Source organism: Mustela erminea, chromosome 2 (assembly GCF_009829155.1).
Source record: "Mustela erminea isolate mMusErm1 chromosome 2, mMusErm1.Pri, whole genome shotgun sequence".
In the NCBI taxonomy this organism is placed as follows: domain Eukaryota; kingdom Metazoa; phylum Chordata; class Mammalia; order Carnivora; family Mustelidae; genus Mustela; species Mustela erminea.
In genome coordinates, this window is record NC_045615.1 from 142717872 (window position 1) to 142723871 (window position 6000).

Below are 6000 nucleotides of genomic sequence, written 5' to 3' on the forward strand. Positions count from 1 at the left end.
TAAAGCACTTGTGTATGAAGGGATCGCCAGAGTTTGCTTTGAAGCAGCCTCAACAAGGGAGTGGATGAGAGTGTGAGTTGATTGTTGAAACTAAGTGACAGGGACAGAGGGTTCGTTATAGCACTCTCACTTCTATTGGACGTGTTTCAAGCTTTGCATAATAAAGTGGAAGGGGAGCCAGGATGGACAGCGACAGGTCTCAGCGGAGGCTTGGGGTCCTCGGCAATGCAGAACTGCCCCAACACTGGTACTTTCAATGAGGTCCGCTTTGCTCCCAAATGGTTGGTGTCATGGCTGTTTAAGCGGGGGAATTCGAGGCAACGTGTCTTTATCCCATGTCCAGGGATACAGGGATACTCACCATTTTGTACATGTATCGCATGTACAAAATGGTGAGTTAATTCATAAGTTGGTGGAAGTAGGTTTGTGGGGTTACAATTCGCTGGGAATAAGGTAATATAAGATCAACTGGTACTCTACCCCACATTCAGGGGAATGGGAGGGATTCAGGACTTTCACCAAACTTATGGTTCAGGAGGGTTTTCAAGTTAATTCTCTTTGAATGTTCAAGGGTCAGCATGCTTCCCTTGACCTCTGGGTTGCAAATGCTTGACATGTGAAATGTAAAGAATAAGTGGGAAGGAGAAGATTTAAAGGTACTTGTTTGTCAGCCTGGATTTGACTGAAGGAAGGACAATGGGGACAAAAATGTTAAATGACTTCCTGCAGTCAGGGATCGGGTGGAGGAGGCTGGTGCTGGAAGGAAACATCACCAAGTATTAGCTATGCAACCATGTACAAGCTCCTTGCCTTCTCAGTGACAAGGGGTCAACAGTATTCACTGCTGGGATTTGAAAGTTGCCAATAAATTACACTTCCTCTTTCCCTCCCTGAGTTCAGACACAATTGAGAAACCCAGGCAGATGGAGTTCAAAATAACTCATTTACAAAGGATAAAGCTATTCGGAGAAGGCGGTTTAGGTAAATCAAATGGCTTTGCCAATGTACCCCTCTTCCGGAATTGAATTGAAAACCCTCCACGGGCCACACCCGACCCCCAGGAGCAGAAAGAATGCAATCGCCCATGGCTCTGAGATCTCAAGAAGGAAGACATGCACTCCTCCTAGAATCACTAGGAAAGGGGTCACTGCTCCCATGGGTAGGAGGGAATGGGGTGGGCGAGGGCAAGAGGCAAGAAGTCCTTTTCTGGGGAATTCTGCCGCTCCACATGGAAGAGTGGGACTTCCCAAGGAACTCTGGGAGATAAATGTTCGTCTCTAACCCCTACCTCACTGGGTTCTTGGGAAGTACTTATCCAGTACATAGGAAGTGGGTCTTGTTTTCTCAACCTTCTTGTGGGATTAAGAAGCTTCTCCTGTCTTTCTGGATAATGGGGTTTACTCCCTTTGGTGCTGCCCGTTGCAGTCCCAGTGAAACCCAGCCCTCTCCAGAGGTGGAGTCCGCTTCCCCATGCCTTGAGGCTGGGCTGGCCTGTGACTTGCTTAGACTGAGAGACTGTGGCTGAAGTGAGAAGGGACGTTGTATGACTTCCACGCCCAGGCCTCAGGAAGCCTTGTGACTTCTGCTCCTGCCGTCTTTGAATGCTGCCCTGGGGCTGCCTGGGAAGACACCAGCCTCCTTGAGGACCACGTCGCGAGGCTCAGCCCCCTCAGACCCCCCATCTGGGCCCATCCTCTGGCTCACCGTTGGCTAAGTGTGCCCATGTGAGAGAGGCAGCAAGACCAGCAAAAGCACTGTCCAGCTAATCCACAGAATTGTCGGGAAAAACTGGTTATTGGTTTAAGTTACTAAGTTTGGGTTGACTGGTTATTCAGCAGTAGTTAACTGAGACTGGTAATATGCTGGTGGAGCCTCATACCGATGCCAAGAGGGTTGGGGAGAAATAAGGGGTTCTGATGGCAGCAGCTGGCTTCCATTAGGCTTGTGAGCATGTCCTTGGTCTTGGTCTGCTCAATGAGCAGGCAGACATTTCTCCCTCAATTAGGTGTTTTAAGCCCCTTTTCCACTTGTGAGATAACCTGCAACCCACAGCAGGCTTGAGCTGAAGTGACGCACAGTTGGCAAGTGAGAACCTTCATGAACTGAGGCAGAGGAGTGTGCTGGTCACTGACAAAGCTAAACCTTCCACCTTAACTAGTTCCCACTCCTCCTTCTGGAGTGTTTTGCTTCCTAAGGATCTATCTGAAGAGTTCCTGGCCCATGGCCTCCCTTGGCAGCAGAGACATACCACAGGCGGTAAGCAGAGAGAGCCTGAAGATACATGTTCTTTCTTAATTTGTGTTGGGTTTTCTTTTCCATCTGGGAGGGGCTGCCAGACGGGGAAACTTCCCCACCCATGGCAGCTTGCGTCTGCCTGCCCCCTCTCTGTTGCCAAGGCGTGGTCTGCTGGAACTTCCAGGATGTTGAGCATCCTGGGCTGGATTGCAAGACAGGGCAGGCATAAGACAGGGGACAGAGAAGGGTGGCTGTGTGCCACAGGGGAGAAGAAAGAAGCAGTTTGCTTTCAGTGTGAAGCGGCGGGGGGGGGGGGGGGGGGGGGGGGGCAAAGTCGCCCCAGGATAGTAGAGACACAATGGTGGTGGTCAGGCAGCCACTCTGTGGAAAGCAGCAGTGGCCTAGGCAGGACATCAAAGGAAAGCAGTAACAGATCCCAGGTAATACACCTCTTTTTGTGTAACAATTTAAGCAGGTGAGAGGGCCTCAGGGTTTAGAGACTTTGAAAGCACCACATTCCTGGCTTCAGCAAGCTTAAAGCATAGCTTAGCTCAGGAAGCCATTTTGAGATCTGGCTTCTTTGAGATCATTACTGCAAGGCTGACCATTGGTGTAGAAGGAATAAATGACTGCACTGCATGATTTCAAATACACAGGGAGGAAGTATAGACTTGTGGCTGGCAGTGCACTTTCTGGAAGAAGAATGGCAGGATTTCAGCCCCGGACCCACCACTTACTAGCTCTGGTCTTGGATAAATTAACCAACCTCTCTGGGCCTCAATTTCCTCACTTGTAAAACGGAGGTAAGACTAGTATTGCCAAATGTTTCCCCTCAAAGCACCACCAAAGAGCTTGTGAATGAGGCAAAGCTGAATTTATAGCTTACTAAGATAAGGGAGGTCTCTACCTTCATGGAATGTTAGCCGCATCTAGTAAGGAAAGGGCAGTGGCTAGGTATTTATGAGTTTGGGATCAGTTAGGATTGGGTGACGGATTGATAGAGACAGCAGGGCAAGAGTTTCTGAAGGAGGCTTTGAGAATTAATGAGACCAGTGAAATACTTCCAGGTATAAAAGTTATTTGCAACTTCATCTTTTTAGGCTAGAGTTTCCTAGAGCTACATGATTGAAGGCAGTAGTGTGTTAAGTAGCACGTTAAGGGAGAAAGTAACCTGTGTTGGGGTATGGGTACATCTCAGAGATAGTGCAGCTTTGGTTCCAGACTACCACAATAAAATGAGTATCACAGTAAAGTGAGACATTATTTTTAGTTTCCCAGGGCACATAAAAATTATGTTTATACTATACTGTATCTATTAACTGTGCAATAACATTAATGTCTAAAAACCACTGTACATATATTTTTTAAAAATATTTATTTGTGAGAGAGAGTGAGCACGAGCAGGGGTTGCAGGGGAAGAGAGGCAGAGGCAGAGGGAGAAGCAGGCTCCCTGGAGCCCGATGTGGGACTCATCCCAGGACCCTGGGATCACGACCTGAGCCAAAAGCAGAGGCTTAACCGACTAAGCCACCCAAGCACCCCTACACTGTGTATATCTTACTTTAAAAATACTCGGGGGTACTGGAGTGGCTCAGCTGGTTAAGCATCCAACTCTTGATCTCAGCTCAGGTCTTGATCTCAGTTTCATAGTTCAAGTCCCATTTGGGGTTCCATGCTGGTTATGGAGTCTGCCTTAAAAAAAGGAGAAGAAGGAGAAGGAGGAGGAGGGGGTGGAGGTGCTTGGGGGAGGAGGGGGGCAGGAGGAGGAGGAGGGGGAGGAGGGAGAGGAAATTATTTTATTATTATTTTTTTAAAGATTTTATTTATTTATCAGAGAGAGAGAGGGAGAGAGAGCGAGCACAGGCAGACAGAGTGGCAGGCAGAGGCAGAGGGAGAAGCAGGCTCCCTGCCGAGCAAGGAGCCCCATGTGGGACTCGATCCCAGGACGCTGGGATCATGACCTGAGCCCAAGGCAGCTGCTTAACCAACTGAGCCACCCAGGCATACCAGGAGGAGAAAATTATTGCTAAAAAAAAATGCTAAGCACCATCTCAGCTTTCAGTGAGTTATAATCTTTTTGCTGGTGGAGGGTTTTGCCTTGATGGTGGAATGCTGCTGTGGTTGCTGAAGTTTGGAGTGGCTGTGGCAGTTTCTTAAAATAAAACAATGAAGTTGCCACATCAGTTGTCTTCCTTTTACAAACAATTTCTGTGCAGCAGTGATGCTGTTTGATAGCATTTTGCTCACAGTAGAACTTCTCTCGCACTGGAGTCAATCCTCTTAATTCCTGTTGCTGCTCTAAAAGGTTATGTAACATCCTAAACCCTTTGCTGTCATTTTGAGTCTTCACAGCATCTTCACGGAGTAGATTCCATCTCAAGAAACCACTTTCTTTGCTCACCCATAAGAAGTAACTCCTTATCCCTTCAGTTTTCTCATGAGCCTGCAACAGTTCGGTCCCCTCTTCAGGCTCCAGTCCTCAGTCTAGTTCTCTTGTTATTTCCACCACATGTGCACTTCCTTCCTCCGCTGATGTCTGGAACCCCTCAAAGTCCTCCTGAGAGTTAGAATCAACTTCTTCCAAACTCCTATTCATGTTGCTATTTGGACCTCTTCCCATGAATCACAAATGTTCTTCTAAATGATATCCAGAATGGTGAATTCTTTCCAGAAGGTTTTCAATGTACTTTGCTCAGATCCATCAGAGGACTCACTATCTGTGGCAGCTATAGTCTTATGAAATGTATTTCTTCAGTAATAAGACTTGAGAAAAGACACAATGATCCCTTGATCCGTGGGCGGCAGAACAGACATTGTGTTAGCAGGCATGAAAGCAACATCAGTCTCATTGTCCATCTCCATCAGAGCTCTTGGATGACCAGGTACATTGTCAATGAGCAGTCATATTGTCAAAGGAATCTGTTTTTCTGCCCAATAGGTCTCAACAGGGAGCTGAAAATACTCAGTAAACCGTGCTGGAAGCAGATGTGCTGTCATCCAGGCTGGGCTGTTCCGTTGACAGAGCACAGGCAGAGCCAATTCAGCATAATTCTTAAAGACCCTGGAACTTTTGAAATGGCATATGAGCACTGGCTTCCTTTAAAAGTCACCAGCGACATTAGCCTCCAACAAAGGCCTGTTCTTTGAAGCTTTAAAGCCAGGCATTGACTTCTTCTCTTTGACTATGAAAGTCCAAGATGGCATCGTCTTCCAGTACAAGGCTGTTTCATCTACATTAACAGTCTGTTGTTTCTTCTAGTCTCCTCCCTTCATTCTTAGCTGGATCCTCTGGGGAACTTGCTGCAGCTTCTAATCAGTACTTACAGCTTCACCTTGCACTTTTAGGTCATAAAAACAGCTTCCTTCTTTAAACCTCATGAATCAACCTCTGCTGGCTTCAGACTTTTCTTCTGCAGCTACTTCCCCTCTCTCAGCCTTCCTGGAATTGAAGAGAGTCATGGCCTTGCTCTGGATTAGGTTTGGATTTTTTAAAAAAAATTTTTAAATTTATCTATTTGACAGATAGAGAGAGAGAGAGAGAGAGAGGGAGATCATGAGTAGGCAGAGAGAGGAGGAAGCAGGCTCCCTGCTGAGCAGAAAGCCCGATATGGGGCTGGATCCAAGGACCCTGAGATCATGACCTGAGCTGAAGGCAGACGCTTAACCCACTGAGCCACCCAGGTGCCCCTGGATTAGGTTTTGATTTAAGGGAATGTTTTGGCTGGCCTGATCATCGGTCCAGACAATTCACACTTTCTCCATATC